General features: G+C 42.5%; 1 protein-coding gene and 1 long non-coding RNA gene across 33 annotated transcripts in view; both read left to right on the top strand.

Moving 5' to 3' along the window:
• Nucleotides 1-19,648, top strand: part of SPIDR (scaffold protein involved in DNA repair) — a 315,912-nt gene that overhangs the window by 227,258 nt on the left and 69,006 nt on the right. The window lies entirely within an intron of this gene.
• LOC146403903 (uncharacterized) lies at nt 62-4,453 on the top strand. Its single transcript, XR_014843880.1, has 2 exons — nt 62-204; nt 919-4,453. It is a non-coding gene; the product is annotated as an uncharacterized LOC146403903 (long non-coding RNA).

Genomic DNA, 19,648 nt, shown 5'->3' with positions numbered 1-19,648 from the left:
AAAAAAAAAGAATTGTGTCCTCTTGGAGAATTGAGCCCTTTATCATTACGTAATGTCCTTCTTTTTTTTTTTTTTTTTTTTTTGCTTTTTGCTTTTTAGAGATGCACCCGCAACATATGGAGATTCCCAGGCTAGGGGTCAAATCGGAACTGGAGCTGCCAGCTTACACCACAGCCACAACAACACAGGATCCGAGCCACATCTGTGACCTACACCACAGCTCATGGCAACACTAGATCCTTAATACACTGAGCGAGACCAGGGGTCGAACCTGCAACCTCATGGTTCCTAGTCAGATTCATTTCCACTGTGTCATGACGGGAACTCCCCTGTAATGTCCTTCTTTATCCATAATAACTTACCTTACTTTGAAGTCTGCTCTGTCTGAAATTAAAATAACTCCTCCTAGCTCTCATTGTGTTACTGTTAGCATGTTATATTAGGTATTATGGTACTATAATACTATAACCATGTTATTATGTCTGCACGGAATATTTTTATTTCATCCATTTACTTTTAATCCATAGGTGTCTTTATATTTAAAGTGGGTTCTTGTGAACAATACAGAGGTCATCATCTTCTTTCCACTTCAACAGTCTGTCTTAGTTGGTGCATTTAGACCATTGATGTTCAGAGTGATCATTGATATAATTGGTTTAATACCTACCATAGTCATGACTGTTTTCTATTTGTTGCCCTTGTTTTTTTGTTCCTTTTTTGTCCTCTACTCTTTTTCTGCCTTTTGTGGTTTAATTGAACATTTTCTATGATTCCATTTTCTCTCCTTTTTTAAAATTAAAGTATAGTCAGGGAGTTCCCATCGTGGCTCAGCAGAAACGAATCTAACTAGTATCCATGCGGTCACACCTTCAATCCTTGGCCTTGCTCAGTGGGTTAAGAATCTGGCATTGCTGTGAGCTGTGGTGTATGTCACAGACACACTCGGATCTGGTGTTGCTGTGGCTGTAGTGTAGGCTGGCAGCTACACCTCCAATTTGACCCCTAGCCTGGAAACTTCCAGATAGTTGATTGACAGTGTTGTTGTACCAACATCTTCTGTACAGCCAGGTGACTCATGCATGTATATACATTCCCTTTCTTATATTATTTTCCATCATGGTCTGTCTCAAGATTCTCTCCTTTCTTAGCATATCAGTTGTACTTACATTTTTACTTTTTTAAGTGGTTGCCTTAGAGTTTGCAATATACACTTACAGGAAATCCAAGTCCACTTTTAAATAACATGGATCACTTCAGCATGTGAGCACCTTTTAAGAACAAGACAGTCCTGATCCCTCCCTCCCATTATTTGTATTGTGACTGTCATTCATCTCACTTACACATAAACACACATAATCAAATACGTTGTTGCTACTCTTATTATGAACAAGCTATTATGTACTAAGTCAATTAAGAATTAAAGTAAAAGTCTTTATTTTTATTTTCAGTTATTCCTTTCTCAGTGTTCTTCCTTTCTTTGTGTAGGTCCGAGTTTCTGACCTATATCATTCTCCTTCTCTCTAAAGAACTTCTTTTACCACTTCTTCCAAGGCAGGTTTACTGGCAACAAGTTGCCCCAATATTTGTTTGAGAAAGTGTTTATGCACAGAGTACAGAATTCTAGGTGTTGTTTTTTTTTTTTTTTCCCTCTCTCAAAACTAAATATTTCACTCCGCTCTTCTTGTTTGCATGATTTCTTAGAAGTCAGATGTAGTTCCTGTCTTTGTTCCTCTATAGTTGAGGGTGTTTCCACCACTCCCCTGCCCCCACCCCAGCTTCTTTCAGGGTTTTTTCTTTATTGTTCATCTTCTACGTTTGAAACTGACATGGATGGGTGTAGGTTTTTTGGCATTTATTCCTTCTTGGTGTTCTCTGAACTTCCTGGATCTGTGGTTTGGTGTCTGACATTAATTTGAGTGAATATGGAGATGAAAGTGATGACAGGAGGCCCTGGTGGGCTATCACACAGGCAGATGGAAGTGTGGGCCTGGCATGTGAGTCAGCATCTGCTCTGCAGATTCATGTCTCAGGCACCAAGTGTCAGCCCTGCATGTCCAAGGCAAAACCCTTTTATCCAGCGGAGTAGTGCATTCAGGCTATTCAAGAATGTGAAGACAGGCTGGGGCAACTCCCTAAACTTTCAGTTGACGTTGCAGTAACATCATATGTGAAAAGACTGATTTAGGTCAAAACTTGTGGTACTGTGAAATAATCCAGGCACTATGTTTTATTCTTGGCCATGTTCATTTAGCCACATCTAGCAAAGATGGAGTAGAAGAACAGTGGTGGGTGCTGTGCCCCCAGGCATGTGGTCTGAACTAGGCTAAGGACCCTCTGAGCCCCACAAGAGCATATGTGAGATGAAGAATGGAAAAAATCACCACAGTCCCATCTAGCACTAAAAGTCTGGAATATTTTAGCTGAGTAAAGAATTTAAATGGTGATCATTTCTTTATCAGATGATCGCTTCCTCTGAGAATGCAAGTCAGTGAGAAATTACCTTAAGAATTTAGCGTATCTGATAAGGCATTAATTTACCTCAGATTTAATGATACACTTTCATAACAAAAGCCTAAGTACTTAAAGTGTGTATGTGTGTGTAAGAAATTGCTCAAAGTACTCTAGCTCTGCTTTCAAAAATTTCTCTGCACCCCCCCTCCCCATTTGTGAGAGAGTGCAATCCAAGACCACTGGGAAAAGTGGCCCCGCGCATTGATAGATCATGTGGTTCCTCCACCACCACCACCCCTCGCCTGCTCCTCCCGGACATACACTGGCCCTGCACACACTGTTCAGTAAACAACAGAGAGCCAAGCCTAGCCAGTTCATTCACAGAGTATTTGGAAAGGCTGGTCTATGCAGCCTTGACGGGCTGGCTGAAGTGGAGTGAGAGGGAGCCTTCATGTTTTCATTAGTTCTTTTTATAGCATCGAACCAGCTGTAGCTGGTTAGCGCTGGCCTGGGCTACCATTAGTGTGCAGGTCTCTTACGCAGGATAAAGGGCTTCTGATGGAAACAGATTTTGTTACTCATACCACCGACTGTGTTTATATGAACTCACCCAGTCTGTCATGAGATGTGATTTAGAATAGCTCTGTTAAAACACAGGAACTCCCTGGGTGCTCTTCCTATCATCCTTGAAAACAAAAAATATGTATAGCTTTCTCTGTTAAAGTAGCTGTCCTTCACAGATCATGCTTCCTTGCATGCTGCTTTTGAAAAGAGCTAGGATGTTTTCCCATCGGTGTCATAAAAATTGGATGGAAAAGTTGTTTTTTCTCTAGCCACAGCAAGGAATTATCATCTTATGGGGGGAGAATAACTTTCCCAACCATTCTGGATATGTTAAACAGAACTGTTTGTATTGCTCTAGCTCTTCATGGGATAAACTCTGACTGAAGGCAAAATTTAACTTTTTGGAGATCATTAATAGCTAGATGGGAATAGCTAAATGGAAAATGAAAAACATTTTGAATGGAGAGTGTTCATTGGATTCTTGTGTGGCTTGTTTTGGGGATTAAAGGATAAACCAATTTAGCCAATATTCCAAAGTAGCCAAGAATCCGTGGGCCTTAGCTACTTCCTGGATCAGTCTCACCAGAAATTAGAAAATATATTCTCCTTTTAAACCTAATTTATTTGCAGAAGTGAACTTAGGCGTTTGAAGTGATGAAGTCATGCAGACACGGGTTGGGATTCCCAGCAGCTGTGCGACGAGACACAGCCACCTCTCCCAAGATCCAGAGCTGCCCTGGGTTCCTCCTGACGCTTTCTTTTCCCCCAGAATAGGGGCCAACAGTCTCAGAGATTTAGGGATTACATTTGTTAGGATGGAGACAGGGGCTGGACTGTCGTCCACTGCACGGGGTTGTTTTGGGGATTAAACGAGGAGGCAAGGTGAGGTGCCTAGCTCACAGTGGGGCTTCATTTTGTTCTCATCGTACAGAACAGGGTTGGCAAGCATTGACTTGTAGGCCATGCCCATTACTGGCCTCAGCCTTTGTGTCATGAGAGCAGCGCTGGACAGGAGTGTGTGAGGAGATGCGCTGGTCCCAATAAAACTTTATTTATAAAGACAGGTGGCAGGAAGAATTTGGCTCACAGACCATAGTTTGCCACCCCATGAAGAATACAAAGAGATAAATCTCTTTAGTCTTGAATTTCCTTTAAATAATAAAAGAGAGGAGTTCCTGTCATGGTGCCGTGGTTAATGAATCCGGCTAGGAACCATGAGGTTGCCGGTTCAGTCCCTTGCTCAGTGGGTTAAGGATCCGGCGTTGCCGTGAGCTGCGATGTAGGTTGCAGACACGGCTCGGATCCCACATTGCTGTGGCTCTGGCATAGGCCAGTGGCTACAGCTCCGATTAGACCCCTGGCCTGGGAAACTCCATATGCCGCGGAAGCGGCCCAAGAAATGGAAGAAAGACAAAAAAATAATAATAATAAAATAAAAGAGAATTTTCAGCTGGTGTTTAATGTAATTGTTAACTTCCCACACTGCTCATCAGAATAACACTTGGAGGTTAGGTATATGTTTATGTATTGTTGAACTACATACTGAAAAGAAAGTGTAAAATTAAAGTGCCTAATATATTAATTTTCAGGTAAAATAGTTTACATGTGGTAAAATGTGACTTCAGAAATGTTGGCATTTCTCTGCATACTTGATCTCTCAAATATGTTGAATTACAAAATGACACAGGTAGCACAGCAAATTTATGAGCCAAAGTAGGGTAAAAAAATCAAACCTTTATACCAGCATTTATGATTTACAAGTGAGAGAATGAACATTGGGGAAAATAGAAAGCAAAATGAAAAAATATAAATAAAACTATGTTGAAAACAGTGTTAATGTAAATTCTGAGAAGAGCAATAGGGGAAGTGAGAAGGAATCCAGGATTTATAATTCAGATCTCACCTTCAGCGCCAGCTCCGGTGGCCTCCCTGGTCTCATGACCTTGGGCAAGCAGAGAGTCATGTCCTTACATTGTCCTGGAACATGGCAGAGTGTGCAGAGTGCTTTGTGAGCCTTGCATCATCGACTGTGCATGTGACAGACACACTGGTCCAAGGGCAGTTTGGGGCTGCCTCCCAGGGAGCAGGACCTAGAGGACTCATGGCTTCTGTTTGTTACCCAAATGTGTGTCATGCCTTCCACACCAGCCTAGGTTGCAAGGTGTCTGAAAGTTCTAGAGAAGAGGCAACTTCTCATTCAGCTGTTCACAAATCTGTGCCTCCTGCACCTTGAGTGAATCCATGTGGCTGATCTGACATGACAGGTCCCTAACATATTTTCTATGCCCTGCTGACTCAAAAACAGTAAAATAGCTGTAACTACTGGCAGGAAGTCATAGTGCCAGAGTCACACCAAGTCAAAGGCCTCCTTCATGGGGATGGCAAGAATGCCACCAACCCCAGTGTCCTGAGGGAGGGCCAGGGAGAAGGGTTGGTCCTGCCGCCCCCAGGAGCGCCGTTCTCCCTCCAGGTCTGCTCCTCCCAGGCAGCCTCTTTGGTGTCCCCAAGGCCTAGAAGCAGTGGGGACAATAAAGGCTACTGTCTTTGGCTTCAGGCTTTGAAATTAGTCATTACAATAGATTTTAAGGAAAATCTTTACTGAGGTCATACAGTTAGTTACTAAAAATAAGAATTTAGGCTTTCATCTACAATCACATATGTCTTACCTCATAACACATTTCATGTATTAATGAGTTTTAAAAACCACACAAATATTACAGCAGATCTTTAAAAAGTTACAGAAAAGCACTGAATTCTGGAATCATCACAATAAATATATTAGGACAAATGGTGAATAGGAAATTTGCATCTCAAAAACAGGTTTAGATTTATTTGTTCTGAACCTATGAAAGGGAATGACAAGCTGATGAAGAATTCTTACTTGATTTTTCAGAGTTCACAACTCACCAAAAATTCAGAGAATCAACATACGGTTTTCATTTATAATGGTAGTTTATTTTCTAAAAGGCCAGTGAAATACAGCTCCTTGATTTATATGAAATTTAGTTCTTGACAAACTATCTTTCTGGTGAGACCAAAGTCCAGGATTCAGCCATTACCTCAGGATGATCTGAGAAAACTGTGGAGCCAAGTGTTTTGTTGCTTTAGATTAGTTAAGTGATGATAACCACGAACATTTATAATATTATTTTTAAATTGGCCCTGTGAGGTTTTAAGACGCAGAACTGAATGTACTGCCAGATATTTTTGCAGGAGTCACAGATGTAGAAGAGAATTCTGCACACACATCCCCCTCCCCAACACCCAAACAGAACATATTTTGAGTTAAACCTTTTGGAATGGACTATTTTTAGGAAAATGATAGGGGGGTAGGAAATGTTTTTTTCACAACTTTTTGCATTACATCCCATACAAAAATATTTACATTTTTATTTAATTGCAACATATCCCATACTGTGATTGATTCTACTGATTGTGAAATAAAAGTTGAACTACAGTCCCATCTTTTTCAAACAAATTGCAGAATTTTACCTACTCTGAAATTTGAGAGTTAACACATGGCACCCGAGCGTGGGCCAGGCTTGGCAGAGCTCACATGAGAAGCAGCGTTGCTCAACACGCACTGCTCACAGCCCGTCTTGTGCATGAAATAGTGTGACCATGGAAGTGACAACCTGTTCCATTAATATTTTGGTGTAATTTTTAAATGGTAAAAGTGACATGGTGACATCTATGGAAAATTTCATGATTTTCACTAATAGAAAAATTATTCAAATTCTGTTCACTGTATAATTATTTTGTATATTATTTTCTAGTCTTTTTATAATACTTCTTTTAGGTTGAAATCATGAAACATTTTGTCTTAGCCTGAAGAATGTCAGCACACTGTCAACATTTTTTACTCCCTTTATCCAACACTTCAGTTTGACTATGTACTCAAGGGAGGAAAAGGAACTTAGTTGCGAACCTACAGTATGCCAAGTGTTTGTGTTTTTGTTCGCTTTTTTGAGGAGCTATTAAGCACGTAAAATGCCATGCAGCACCTGTACAGCAGTGTTAGAAAAGGCTAGCACCTAGGAGAGGTGGATTTAAGTTTTCCTGTTGCTCAGAGAAGACTGTGGAAGGGCAGGAGGCTGAGGTCTGTGTGCCTCACAGCAGTTTGCTGCTGTCAGTGTGGTGCCAAGGTACTTCCCATCCTGTAGGACCACCGGTTACAACATCAGCACAGTTACTCTCACTTACTGCTAGTCCCACGCTGGCACGGATAGCACAACTACAAGTACTATTTTTATTTGAAGTGAGAGCAGTTACTGTCTGCTTCACTTATAAAGAACATAGCCATTAAAGCAGGTGGCTATAATCTGGTGTTTGGAAAATTAATATTAATAACATTTCTTAAAGTCTAAAACATATTTTTAAACAAAAAGTCAGTTATGTATCCAGTCAGAAGATTGCTTAGACTCTGATGAAGAAAGAAAGTAAATGTCCCTGAGCATTTCACTGTTGCCTCTTCCTGCTTCTGGCTATATAGGTGGCAGCGCTTTTCTTACAAAAGGGACGGTACAGAGCCATGAAAACAAGGACTGTGCTACTACCTTTTGCAGGACCTCCATGCCATGCTACCTGATGTGTGTGAGTCGATTTTAAAAAACAGGTATAAAGATGTGGAAAAGTAGATTTCTAACATGAAGGGAAAGAGGGAAGAAAGATTTCTTCTAGTCAGATATCACTGTGTAGAACTACTCGTGTATTTTGAGAGTAAAGCACTACTGCTTAGAGCAAACCCAGAAGAGGAAAAGCATAGGCCTTGGCTTGAGTGTGTGTGTCCCACTGTGCCTCAGATATCTGGACATGTCCCCCCGGCCTGCCTTGGCATGGTGGGAGGCCCATGCCGTCCTGTGCACAGGGACACCTCCAGGGCCTCAGCTCCATCGCTGTAGTGATAGGAAGCCTCTCACTTTGGGTCTCACTGCTTCCTGTCTCCTGTTGGTAGGCATTTGTGGTGGAAGCAGGGGTCATGGTAATCATTGTGCAGCACAGCGTCCACGGGCACTTCTGGGGAGTGAATACTATGCTTGTGTTCAGTAGAGTTTTAAACACTGCTTTACTTCGAATGGGATTTTTTTGTCTTCTTAATGAAAATTTTTATTGAGATCACTGTGAGTCACATGTAGTTGTAAGAAAAGTACAGTTCTGTCACCACAGAATCCCTCCTGATGCCCTTTTATAATCATACCCCTTTCCTCGGGCCCACCTCCCCCCGCCCCCACCCCAGCACTTGGCAGCCACTGATCCGTTCTCTATTTCTATCATTTTCCCCTTTCAAGAATGTTTGGTGTTGTATACATGTGCAGTGTGTCATCTTTGGGGTTGGCTTTTTCACGCAGCATGATTCCCTGGAGATTTGCTCCAGTAGCTTGTCCCTTCCTGTTGCTGAGGGTGCTCCGGGCCATGGATGCCCGAGTTTGACCTGATGTTACTCTGTTGGAGGACATCCGGGCTGTTATGAGTAAAGCTGCTGTGAACATTCATTAACAGGTTTTTGTGTGAACATGTTTTCATTTCTCTGGGACAGAGTGCAGTTGTCGGGTCATAGGGCAGCTATGTGTTCAGTTTCCTGAAAAGCTGCCGCACCATTTCCAGAGGGTCTGCACCATCTTACCTTCCAACCAGCAATGTGTGAGGGACCTGGGTTCACACACTGCTAAGGAACCATCACCAGTCTTTGGTGTTATCACTGTTTTTTATTTAGTGATTTTGATTGGTGATTTATTGGTGGGTTGGATTCTCAACTAAGAGTTTTGGGTTTTTAGTACTTTTCAGATTCCCCATGTGAAGACACATTTCATGAGCTCCTTTTTAAAAATCTGAGTTTATCTTTCTGTGGGTCCTACTGGATTATAAACTTTATCAATATGAGAAATTGTATCATTCAGGTCTGCATCCCTTACATAGAAAGCAGGGCCCAGTGCCAGGCAGACACTCTCAAGTGTGGTTGAAGAGAGAGGACAGTGGACAGACAGACACAGAGATCACTTGCTGCTAACTGCATTCACCTTCACCGTCAGTTCATATTCACTAGGCATATTCAAGGTACATGGCAATATTATGGCTTGGGAAATGCATAGCAGACTTAGTTAGAAGTGATCTCAAGTCTAATCTAGTTTCTAAGCTAGATCCCAGATGCAGCTTTAAAACCAAAGAAAAGGGACTTTTCCAAATAGGAAAGCGAGAGAGAAAAATTCTTCATGTTTTAAGTCTCTATATTCCTCCAGAGGAAAACCTCTACTCTTTATATACATGAAGTCAGCAGAGATATTCATTGAAGGCACTGTTTCTCTTTGAGTGTCATGCCCCAACCTGAGCCAGAGGACAGCCTGCCTGCCTGGCATGGGAGAGCGTGTCTCACCTGGCCCAGGACCTGTGCTGGCACCACCACCTGGCTCCTAATCCTGCAACATTTGCTGACTCATCTTCAATGAAATATTTGTCTACAGGATTGCAGCCTCTGTTTTCTGTTTGCAATTTGTTAGCCCACAGAGATGAAATAATGGAGCATTAAATAGCTAGAGTAAAATTTGCACTACCCGTAGAGATAATTAACTAAAATTTCTAGTGAATCTCTTATATTTCTGGCTATAAAAATTAAACACTTTTCCCCTGGAAAGCATATATATCATCAAGTAACACTTTACTTGAGAGTGGGACCCCAGAGTTTGCTCTATTAACAGCTAGAAAGAGCTGTGAAAGGACTGTAACTAAGCATCAATATTAAAAAACCAGATTACCCTAAGAAGAGGCTCTTTGGGCAAAAGTGCCTCGGAGGCCTGGGGGGTTGGGAGAGAGGCAGGGTAGGAGACAGGGAGGAGGCCAGCATGCTGACCCACATCCAAGGGGGTAAAAATTGGGCCAACATACGTGTTGGCTTTCTGCGCAACTTCAGGCAAGATAGCCCATCCACAAAGGGAACTATTTCCCTAAGTGTATAGAAATTTAGTCGGAAAAGCAATTGGTCAGTGTAAAAAATGAGGTTAAATCTAAAATTGTAGCAATTTAGAAATGTACAGGTAACAAAATAGTAAAGTGGTCATGCTTGTTAAGAAAAATATTATCCCATTATGCTATATGCTTTAAACTTATTCGATTATATCTCAATAAAACTGGGGAAAAAATAATAGAGTAAAATAAAGTTAAAAAGTCTGATTCCTTCCCATTGTAGTGCTGATGACCAGATCTCTACCAGAGTCCTCAGCTTTAGGGCAAGGGGTCCTGGGATCCACGTAAACGGTCATCGTTGTCTGTGTACACTGAAATAATGTCTGCTACAGGTACATAACACTTTCGGAAGGTGGGTAAGTATAATTTTTTTCTTTTTGGTTGCTTCTGCAGCATATGGAAGTTCCCTGGGCCAGGTAGTAAAGCTGCAGTGCCAATGCCAGATCCTAAACTCGTTGAGCCAGAAGAGGACTCCTAGCCTTGATCTTTTTTTTTTTTTTTTTTTTTTTTTTCTTGTCTTTTTGTCATTTCTTGGGCTGCTCCCATGGCATATGGAGGTTCCCAGGCTAGGGGTCGAATCAGAGCTGTAGCTGCCAGCCTACGCCAGAGCCGCAGCAACGTGTGATCCGAGCCGCATCTGCGACCCACACCTCAGCTCACGGCAACGCCGGATCGTTAACCCACTGAGCAAGGCCAGGGATCGAACCCACAACCTCATGGTTCCCAGTCGGATTCGTTAACCACTGTGCCACGATGGGAACTCCGCTGTGATCTTTTAATTAAAGTCCTTACTTTATTCACATTTCCTTAGATTTTTACTGAATGTTTTTATTCTGCCCCAAGACCCTTCCAGGGACCACATCATTTAGTGGTCATGCTCCTTAGGCTCCTCTGGGTTGTGTTAGCTCCTCAGACTTCCCCAGCTTTTGATGGCCTTGACAGTTTCCAGGGGCACTGGGTTTTGTAGCATCCCCTTAACTGGAATTTATCGGATTACTCATGATTAGTCTTCTCTGGAGGAAGATCACATTTTCACCACACCTCGGGGTGTGTGCCGCCAGCGTGGCCTGTTGTGTTAGCCTTGATCACTGACTAAGGTGGTCTTTGTCAGGCGTTCCACTGCAAAGTTACACTTCTCCCTGCTCTTCCCTATATTTAGAAGGAAGTCACTGTACTCAGCCAGGCCCAAGGAGTGAGTTCTGGCCCTCCACGACCTTAAGAGTGAGTGCTTGGGGTCTGTACAACAGATTTCTCCTCTCCCTCACTTATTCATTTTTTAGATCAGTATGGACTCTTTTTTTTTTTTTTTTTTTTTTTTTTTGTCTTTTTGTCTCTTTAGGGCCGCACCCGTGACATATTGAGGTTCCCAGGCTAGGGGTTGAATTGGAACTGTAGCTGCTGGCTTACACCACAGCCACAGCAACTTGGGATCCGAGCCATGTCTGCAACCCATACCACAGCTCAAGGCAATGTCGGATCCTTAACCCACTGAGCCAGTCAGGGATCGAACCCACGTCCTCATGGATGCTAGTCAGGTTCGTTAATCGCTGAGCCACGACGGAAACTCCCTGGACTCATGAATTTTTATTTTATATTTTGGTTTAAAATCCAGTACTGTTTTATTTATTTTGTTGCTCAGATTGTTCCAGCTTTGGCCACTGAAACTCCGCGCTGACTTCTTGTCTCTGACATACCCCTGTCAGTGTGAGCTTCCCGCTTGGTTTTGCTTCGTTTTGAGCATTTTCTTCCCTCCTGACATTACAAGATGCTCCAGGCTTATCTTGTTTGTTTCCTGGCCCCGCCCTAGAATTAGCCATTCCTCCAAAGAGGTCCTTTGGTTGGAGAATGATTCTGAGATACCGGAGAACACAAGGAGATTAAAAAACTGCAAACTCAGGAGTTCCTGTCATGGCACAGTGGTTAACGAATCTGACTAGGAACCATGAGGTTGCGAGTTCGATCCCTGGCCTTGCTCAGTGGGTTAACGATCCGGCGTTGCTGTGAGCTGTGGTCTAGGTCGCAGACGCGGCTTGGATCCCGCGTTGCTATGGCTCTGGCGTAGGCCAGCGGCTACAGCTCTGATTCGACCCCTAGCCTGGGAACCTCCATATGCCGCCGGAGCAGCCCAAGAAATGACAAAAAGACAAAAAAAAAAAAAAAAAAAAAAAAAACCTGCAAGCTCATTTTAAAGCACTGTAGGGTTGCTGCCAGCTTTGGTGGTCATGGCCAGATAGAGGCTTTAGAAGGAGTTCTCTGTGTGTAGCTCTGACTGCTTGGCAGGGATTGTTTGTGTCCGAGGAAAAGCGCCTTCTCTCAAAATGGTTCTCTACATAGAACTTTCTTTAGCTGTTGTGCTCATTTTTGGCTCGCAGTTTTCCATATCACCCTCCAACCTCTCTTTCTGTAGATGACATGCTTTGTCTTCGCAAGTATTTCTGGAGAAGGAATTCTGTCAGCCCCAAGGTCTCTACCATGGACCCCAGGGCTGCCTCCCCTTAGTCTGCTCTGCTGAGCCTCTTAGACGTGCCAGCGTCACCGCATAGTCTTCTTTGTTCTACTGCAGTGATCATCACTACTAGTGTCTTAGTCTTCTCAGCCAACATCTAACACAAAGATAGCTGTTAAGATTTACAAAGGCCTTAAAATATGAATACTTCATAAACAAACTGTGGGATGCTCCTCTTAAACAGAATGTGTTTTAAGTCAAATTCAGCCCACACCTGTGTATTTGTGATGGAAAATACTAATATTCAGATGATTAATAACCGCAATAATCTTTATTTTCTATCACAATTGTAAGAACTGTGATCTTCTATTTTAGAGAAAGCTGCAACTCAGTAGTTGAAATGTTTTTGGCATATTATATATAAAAAAAATTTTTGCCTTGAAAAACCTTTGAACTGTGTATGCAGAAGCATTAATATAAACTCTTGGAATAGATCATGAAGGAATATAATACAAGGAAAAGAATATATATGTATGAGTGGGTCACTTTGCTGTACAGCAGAAATTGGCACAATACTGTAAATCAACTATAAGTTTTTTAGAAAGATTTTTAAAAAGCATTAATATGAAGTGTTCAAAATGGAAAGCCTTGCCTTTCTGCCCCAAATGGAATAGTAATTCAGCTATATGCTACCATGACCTTGTAGGGTAGTACCTAACACATCCTTTCCATTTATTTATTAAAGTTTGGTTTTTTCCATGATATGTTTTATTTAACTGTATGAACTTGTTGAGGTCATTCATCATAGTTAGTGACATGCAGACACTTGCTAATTGCACTACTTAAACTCTAAGCACGGTGCCTACAGAGGTCACATTTCTGGAACCTGTGGGCTCCACCCTCAGTCTGTCCTGACTGGTCCCTGGCGGTGACTTCCACTCACACCAAAGCTGAATCACACAGCCGCACCAGTACCATGGGGTCACCAGTGAGGAAGGATGCTGGGAATTACATCCCTGGCCACCTCCTGGCAAGAGGGTGAGAAGATATCCAAGCACAGCATAAATCTACATGGAGGCTGAGGTCACCTCTGTCTCCTTTGTAGCTAAGAGCTCAAAAAATGTTTGCTCTCATCATAGGAAATGATACTGTGCTGGGTGTGGAAGAACCTGGTGTGTGTGTGGCGGGTGGTGGTGTCAAGTTTACCTGGACTGACTGGGAAGGCCCAGGAAAGAGCCCTTTGAGGAGGGACTTAAATGAAGAGGCGGCACCAGCCTGCAAATCTCCAGGAGACACTTTCCAAAGAAAACATCTTTGGCAAAGAAAAGGATGAACTTGGTATGTTCCGGGAGCAGAAAGGGAGCTGATATGGTTTAGGCTCCTTGACCCCAGGGCCCTGGTGGAAGATGAACCCAGAGGATGCAGGCAGCTTTATTCCATTCTGAAGCCTTCAGAGGGTGGGTCTGATCTGATATGTGCTCAGAAAAGAAGGCTCTGGCTGCTCTGGATGACAAGGTCTGTGGAAGAGCAGGAGCTGGAGGCAAGTTAACGAGGCTGTTTCAGGAATCCAGACTGGGAAGGCTGGTGATCTGGACAAGCATGCTAGAGAGGAGGTGGCGAAAAGTAGGGCAATGCAGGGTCTGTTTTGAAGGTGCCGACGGCTGGGCATGGGATGGCGGAAGAAAGGGAGTCAGGGATGACTGTAGTTTGATGGCTGCTCAGTTACTGAGGTGGGGTGACCAGGAAGCATAGAGTTTAAGTTGAGAGTTCTGGCACATCCTGGTTAAGACAGAAGTGCCCATGAAGTGCTGAGCTGGAGAAACCCACCTGGATGTAAACTTGTAGTAGAGGAGAGAAATCAAGACAAGAGAACCAGGCACTGTGCCCTGAAGGGATTATCTTCTTTATTCTTCAGAAAAATGCTTTGGATAGGAAACACTTAGCTGTTAAAAGCAGAAATTAGTGAATGCCACTTTTTAAAGTTGAAGGGATTTTCTTTCTACATGTAATAGATAAACCAATGGAAGAGAAGAGAAAATTCCAAATATATACAGAATTTCATAAATAACATACATATTTCAAAGCAGTGGGGAAAGATTAACCATTCAATACGTGGTGTAAGGTCAGGAGCTGAGCCACTGAGGGTGAGGGTGGGATTGGATTGTTTTTACTCATCCTACACTAGGATAAATTGCTAATGGATCAGAGATTTAAAGGTAAAAACTAAAACTGTAACAGTTCAAAAAAATCATAGGAGAGTTATCTTGAAGTGGAAGTTTTCTGTGACTTAACATTCAAAGGTTCCAAAAGAAACTACTAATGAATCCTATTAAACCTGCATGGCAAACTGGAAACATACCTTTGCAGTCCATATCAGAGAGAGCTAGTCTCTCTGATAACAAAGTATGCACAGAAATTCATAGAGAAGAAGCCTGCAACTCAGGATATGAACACACAGTTCATAGAAAAAAATCAGCAGGTAAAATATGTTCATTGTCTCATGATTAAAGAAATGCGATTTTATCAAGTTGGCAGTAATCCAAAATTTTAGTGGCATTTAGTTTGATGAGGCTGAGAAAAAATGTGCTTTTGCTCCCACTGGCGAAGAGAGAATGAGTTGTCACTGTGTAGGGTAGAGGGGCACTGGGAGGTGTACATGTGAATGTGTGTGGTGTGCATGTGAGCATGAATTTGAAGCATGTTATGTCTTTGACCCAGTATTGCCTCTTCTTGGAATTTATCCTACAGATACACCTACACACATATGGGGTACAGGATTATTCTTGGCCCTATTGTTTATTGCAAATGTGGAAATAACCTAAATGGTCAGTATTAGAGGATTAAAATTAAATCACATGCAATGGAATACCTACCTACTACTCAGCAGTTTATCTATGCAGCTATTAAAAAAAAAAAAAAAGAATGAGGAAGTGCTCTGTGATCTGATACACAAACATTTATGACATTGGTTAAATACAAAAAGCAAGGAACACTGTGGTGTTTAAAATGTGCTGTATTCCTTGGAGATTTTATATATAAGAAACTCTGAAAGGGGAGTTCCCATTGTGGTGCAGTGGAAACAATCCAACTGGTAACCATGAAGTTGCGGGTTTGATCCCTGGCCTGGCTCAGTGGGTTAAGGATCCAGAGTTGACATGAGCTGTGGTGTATGTCACAGATGTGCCTCAGATCCTGCATTGCTGTGGCTGTGAGTAGGTGGCAGCTGTAGCTCAGATTTGACCCTTTGCCTGGGAACTTCCATATGCCACAGATGTGGCCCTAAAAAAGAAAAAAAAAAAAAAAGAAGAAGAAGAAGAAAGAAAGAAACTCTGAAAGAACATGTGAAAAAGCAACAGTGATTATCTGTGAAAGGCATGTGGGGACTAGAGGATGGAAGACAAGAATGGGAGGGAAACAGTCACATGTCTCTGTGTACTTTTACATTTTTAATTATATTCTATTTAGAAAATAATAGGACTTTTTATACAGGTAGTCCTCTTGGAGTTTTTAAACATAACTGTTTTGAAAGCAGTATGTAACACACAGCAATGAAGTCAGTATACTCTTTGATTCAGTAATTTCTAGAAATTTAATTCACGAGAAACACAATGAAAATCACAAATACACACTATTTTTCATGATAGCAAAGCCTATAATAATGGGAAAAATTGAGACGCACCTCAGTATTCAGTAAAAGGTGGATTACTGAATTATGACGTACTCCATGATATAATACTGAGCCACTACATGATATAGCTAAGACATCCACTTGGAAATATTTATTCAGCAAGTATTTTTGTGCCTTCTCTGTCACACATTGTTTTAGGTGTTAGGGGCATGGCAGTGAATAAGAACAAAAAAGATGAAACCTATACAGTAGTGGAACTTACTTTAAATTGGAGAAGACTGACAGCAGACAAATGGATATTGGTTGGGACTTCAGTAAAGCTGGACAGGGGGGTAGTGACTGTCGAGGGGTTACTCTTTTTACATAAGAATAGAGGAGAACCTCACTGAGAAGATAATAATTTTGTGAAGATCTCAAAGGAAGTGAGAGAAGAAGCCTCCGTGTGTTTGGAAGGGGAACGTATGCAAGGCTGAGTGGCAGGTGAGCCTGGCGTGTTTGCCAAACAGCAGGGAGGCCAGTGCATAAAGGTCAGGGTGGTCAGGTCTGGTCAGCATCTGGTCATGAAAAGGTCTCAAAAGCTACGACAGGGCCTTGGGATTCTATTCTGTGTGTGATCCAAAGTCTTTGGAGGGTTTTGTTGGAAGAGGAAGAACCTGCAAAGACCATGTGAGAAGCAAGGGGAGCTGTGGATAAAGAGATGGTACGTCCTGAATCAGCCAAGAGGCAGAAGAGGCAGGACTCTGCAAAGGACTGAATGTGGACAGTGGAGGAAAGGGCAGACTCTGGAAGGGTTCTGTGGTTTGGGTCACGATAAATGGTACCATGAAAGGAGAGAAGAAATTGAGCAGGCTAACTGATTTGGAGAGAGCTAGGAGAATGGTGGATTCAGTTGTAGACATGCTGAGTTTGTGACACTGACATAGAAATGGAGAAACATGAAATGAACCCTGGAGTGTGTAATCTCATAGTTTTCAAGGTGAATCTATGGATGAATCAGCGGAGGTGTATGTGTACTAGTGTGTGTGAGAGGAGCTGTACATCCCCAGCTCCGTCCTCTAAAGATTCTGGGACAGTGACCCTCCAGTAGCAAGGACACATTTAGCACCCAGATATTAGCTTTTAAATATCTGAAAGACACCAGGGTTCCTTGGTGAAATGGCTGATTCCAGACTGGCATGGGAGAAATTATAAGATGAGCCTTGAACATTTTGTTACAGCGGGAAGTAGGAACATGCTCAAAAAATGTTGGTGGAGTTCCCGTCATGGTGCAGCGGAAACGAATCCAACTAAGAACCATGAGGTTTCGAGTTCAATCCCTGGCCTTGCTCAGTGGGTTAAGGATCCAGCGTTGCCATGAGCTGTGGTGTAGGTCGCAGATGTGGCTTGGATCTGGCGTTGCTGTGGATGTGGCATAGGCGCCTAGCCTGGAAACCTCCATATGCCACAGGTATGGCCCTAAAAAGACAAAAAAAAAAAAAAAAAAAAAAACGCTGGGGACATAGCAAAAGAACATGGGAGCCAGCTTGGAAAAGGCTACCACCAGTCAAGTCTTAAGCAATTTGACCAAGAAAATAAATGATGGGAAGTTCTCCTGTGGCACAGCAGGTTAGGGATCCAGTGTTGTCGCTGTAGTGATTCAGGTCACTCCTGTGGTGTGGTTGTTCCACATGCTGTGGATGCAGCCAAACGAACAAACAAATAAATAAATAAATGTTACCCACTGCGTAAGAATTCATGAACCCACAGTTATTAAAAATGAATGAATTGGAGATCCCATTGTGGCTTGGCAGAAACGAATCTGACTAGCATCCATAAGGACGCAGGTTCAATCCCTGGCATCACTCAGTGGGTTAAGGACCTGGCATTGCTGATGTAGGGCCACAGCTATGGCTCTGATTGGACTCCTAACCTGGGAACCTCCATATGCCGTGGGTACAGCCCTAAAAAAGATCAAAAAAAAAAAAAATACCAGAGTGAATTGAAAATTTAATAAGGAATAGGATATTTACATAATTTGGAAGTATTTTCCACACAATATTTTTTAATTTAGGAAGGAAAAAGTAACTTATAGTTTAGAAGCCTGACAAATATCACCTCAAGTGAGTAATAAATCTGAACATTGTCACTAATGGGACCAGTTGAAGTACAGCGCCAGCTGTTCAGAAGAACACAGCATCACTTCCTGCATTCACTCCAAGGATACAGGGCTGGATCGCATCATGAGAAAATATCAGAAAACCACAAAGTAAGGCTTTGTGTACTAGAAAATTACTGGCATGTGTCCTTGAAGAATATCAAGGTCATGAAAGTCAAGGAAGACCAGGAGCCTTCCAGATCACAGAGGATTTCAGTGCAGCATGCAGGTCTGAGTTGTCTTCTGCATAGGATGCAACAGGCATGGCGGGTGATGCTCAAGTGGGGCTGAGAGTTAGGCAGAGGGTAGATGGTGTTCATTTTCTCCCCTCGGTGGTCATGTTGTGGCTGTTGATGTAGGAGAAAGTCCTTGTTTGCAGAAATGACCTTCATTTGAGAGTGAGTGGGGGACAAGTGAGAGAAGCGACCATGGTTTGTCCGGGGCTGCTGAGTTGAATTGGAACATTTTGAGTAAAAAAGTTACTTAGCTAAATTTCCTCCTTCCCTTCATTTGTCTTGTTCCAATTTCAAATTTCATTAGGACACTAATGAGTATACTGTATTTAGATCTTTTAGTAAATTTGAGATCCTGAGGCCCATACTTTATGGAAGACAGAGGGAAGAGGGCCATGTGGGCACCAGCTGGGAGGAGAATGCCCTGAACTCACTTTCAGGTGCCATCTGCTGGTCCACATGCAGGAGCTGGTATTAGGAGATGAACAGGCATAGGAGAGATGCTGGTCTCCTGGGCATAGGCAGGGGGTTTCCTGGTACCTGGTCAGGTGGGAAGATGAGGCAGAAGGAGGCTGGGAGAAGGGGCAAGTGTGGCATGCAGTCCTACTATGAGGTAGGCTGGCTGGAAACAGAGAAGATTCGTACTTGAGAAGCTTCCTTCTCTGTGAAATAGAGTTGTCTTCTGAAAGTAACCCTTGTCTGCTCTCCTGAGTACAGTAAACCGAATGTGGTTTAGCTTTTGAAATTACATCATTATAAAATATCCTAAAACAATTTAATATTGCTCAGTGCTGGTGTTCCTAGAACAGATTTTCTTAGGGTTGCCGAAGAACTTGTAAAATCAACATTGTTATTTGAAAAATAAGAAAGCCCTCCGTGGATGCTTTTTGCTGCATTAGATTGTGTTTTATTTGGTAGGGTCAAAGCAGGTAGAACATGTACTTCTGCTTCACAAACACAGATGATTTATAAGATGCTGCATTAGACAGGACTGGTTTCTAGGCCAGTTAGTCAGCTTTGAATGTGACTCAGAAGCCAATCATCTAAGAATGAGTAACGCTGTTCCTCCTGCGTCACGAGGCCTGATGAAGGTTGGTTGACACTCAGCTGGTTCCCTCACTGGAACCACAGAACTCTGAGGATATTCCAGACTCTTCTCTCGTCTCCCAAGACTGCACATAACTAGTACCATCTGGCTGCATAGGAGGTGGGGTCCATTGCATACAATTTGGCCT

The sequence above is a fragment of the Sus scrofa genome, chromosome 4, assembly GCF_054392235.1.
Source record: "Sus scrofa isolate SSC_HxYL_T2T_F1_AM1 chromosome 4, Sscrofa_HxYL_maternal_Yorkshire_Landrace_v2.0, whole genome shotgun sequence".
NCBI classification, from domain to species: Eukaryota; Metazoa; Chordata; class Mammalia; order Artiodactyla; family Suidae; genus Sus; species Sus scrofa.
The sequence above is the reverse complement of the archived record's forward strand: the minus strand, read 5'-3'. Positions and strand labels throughout refer to the sequence as shown.